This window comes from Petromyzon marinus, chromosome 77, assembly GCF_048934315.1.
Source record: "Petromyzon marinus isolate PM22_M1 ecotype Great Lakes invasive population chromosome 77, UKy_Petmar_22M1.pri1.0, whole genome shotgun sequence".
In the NCBI taxonomy this organism is placed as follows: domain Eukaryota; kingdom Metazoa; phylum Chordata; class Hyperoartia; order Petromyzontiformes; family Petromyzontidae; genus Petromyzon; species Petromyzon marinus.
The window spans coordinates 1,464,122-1,466,621 of NC_133743.1; the positions used below are offsets into that span (position 1 = coordinate 1,464,122).

The window sequence follows — 2,500 nt, forward strand, 5'->3', positions numbered from 1 at the left end:
TACACACACGTGGTTACACACACGTGGTTACACACATGTGGTTACACACACGTGGTTACACACACACGTGGTTACACACAGTTACACACACGTGGTTACTCGCACGTGGTTACATACACACAGTTACACACACGTGGTTACACACACACACACACACACGTGGTTACACACACACACACACGTGGTTACACACACACACACACGTGGTTACACACACGTGGTTACACACACGTGGTTACACACACGTGGTTACACACACGTGGTTACACACACGTGGTTACACACACGTGGTTACACACACGTGGTTACACACACGTGGCTACACACACGTGGCTACACACAGTTACACGTGGCTACACACAGTTACACACACACGCGGTTACACACACGTGATTACACACACGCGGTTACACATGCACGCTCACACACGCAAGGTGTGATGTATGGTTACACGCATGGCTATGCACACAGTTAAGCGCACGCGTACACACAGAGTGACTGAGTGTGCGTGTGAGTGAGTGGGCGTGTGTGCCGGGAAAGGTCCTGGCAAGGATTATTCAGCATCGCCTTGCCAGGCACGCTGAGGAGAGGCTTGCGGAGCCCCAATGCGGTTTCAGGAAAGGGCGGTCCTGCACAGATGCCATATTTTCTGTCCGTCTGCTACAGCAGAGGTGTAGGGAATTCCAGCAAGACCTACATCTCTGCTTTATTGACCTGGTCAAGGCCTATGATACCATCAGTAGGCCGGGGCTCTGGGTCGTTCTTCGTGCTTTTGGAGTACCTGACAATGTGCTCACGATCATTAAGGACCTTCATGATGGTGAGCGGGCCCGGGTAAAACTACGTGGCCGGGAGTCAGAGCCATTCCCTGTACACCTTGGGGTGCGACAGGGATGTCCTCTGGCTCCCACATTATTTAACATCTATTTTGACCACGTAGTTCGTGAAGCCTTCAATAGCTGTACCGGGGGAATCTCCATTTGGTACAGATATAATGGGAGGCTGATCGATCCCCGGGTGCGGTCAAGGGATGGCTCCCTATTGCTCAACCACGTTATGTATGCCGATGATTTGGTAATAGCTGCTCAGTCAGAGGAGGAGTTGGAGACGCTCCTGCTGAGACTGGAGCGTGCCACTAAGAGGTGGGGCCTTACCATCAGCCCCACCAAAACTAAGCACCTGCCTGGGTATTTTGCACCATCAGACACTCCACCCCCACAACTCCCAATCGGTGATGGGGCAGTTGTGGAGAGAGTGGAGAGTTTCCCATACCTGGGCAGTGTGCTTATTACCGGCTCCAGTTTAACAGCAGAGGTCTCACTCCGAATCAGTCGAGCGGCAATATCTTTTCATCGGTTGCGTAACGCTGTGTGGAAGCTACCTGGTCTGTCGCTCCGCACTAAGCTTCAGGTCTTCTCGGCCACGGTCATTCCCTCCCTTCTCTACGCTTACGAAACATGGACCCCCTTAAATGGAACATCTTCGCCGGTTAGAAACATTTAGGCTAGCCTGCCTGTGATCCATCCTGGGTTTAAAGGAGCTCACAAATCCTTGAAAGATCTGGGCAAGGTCCCATCGGATAGCTCCTCCGGCAGGCAAGGCTGCGTTGGCTGGGTCATGTAGCCCACATGCCCAGCCACCGCATGCCGAAACAGCTTTTGTTCGGCCGGATTGAGGGGGCTAAATGGGCACGGCACGGGCTAGAGAAGAGATGGAGTGATGTGGTACAGGAGGACGTGGAGCTGAGTGGACTTGCCGATGACCGGTACCAGCGGTGTCAAGATCGGCCTCTGTGGAGGAGGCTCGTGAAGGATGCTACTGGGCAGTTGGAGGCAGTCGCCCTCCAACAACAACGGAGGGCGGAGGAGCGACGCTCACAACAACGAGCGGAGCGCCGGGTGGCTAAAGCACAGCAGGTTGGCACAGTAGGGGGCACAGGTGGTGCACCAGCCAGTCATCTCAGTCAGTCGACCCGTGGCACTTGGGTCTGCCCCGTGACCTCCTGCCGGCGGGCGTTCGACACTTCACGTGGCCTCAGGGTGCACATAGCCTGGCACAAGCGTCGTGGTGATGTCACCTCCACTTAGTGGCGAATGGCGGTTGTTGTACGAGTGAATGTGTGAGTGTGTGGGTGTGGTTGCAGGTGAATGAGTGAGTGTCTGAGTGTGTGGGTGAGTGAGTGTGTGGGTGAGTGAGTGTGGGTGAGTGAGTGAGTAGGTGAGTGGGTGGGTGAGTGGGTGAGCGGGTCGGTGGGTGAGTGAGTGGGTGAGTGAGTGGGTGAGTGAGTGTGTGGGTGAGTGAGTGTGTGTGTGGGTGAGTGAGTGAGTAGGTGAGTGGGTGGGTGAGTGGGTGAGCGGGTCGGTGGGTGGGTGAGTGGATTGTTGAGTGGGTGAGTGAGTGCGTGGGTGGGTCGGTGAGTGGGTGAGTGAGTCGGTGAGTGAGTGGGTGAGTGCGAGTGAGTGGCTGCAGTTGAGTGTGAGCGTGCGAGCGATTGTACAAG

General features: G+C 55.2%; 2 protein-coding genes and 1 long non-coding RNA gene across 3 annotated transcripts in view; 1 reads left to right on the forward strand and 2 right to left on the reverse strand.

Annotated features, from left to right (window-relative positions):
• Positions 1-2,500, forward strand: part of LOC142907312 (uncharacterized) — a 105,878-nt gene that overhangs the window by 65,253 nt on the left and 38,125 nt on the right. The window lies entirely within an intron of this gene.
• Positions 1-2,500, reverse strand: part of LOC116958441 (branched-chain alpha-ketoacid dehydrogenase kinase) — a 175,865-nt gene that overhangs the window by 8,305 nt on the left and 165,060 nt on the right. The window lies entirely within an intron of this gene.
• Positions 1-2,500, reverse strand: part of SDF2 (stromal cell derived factor 2) — an 11,933-nt gene that overhangs the window by 3,581 nt on the left and 5,852 nt on the right. The window lies entirely within an intron of this gene.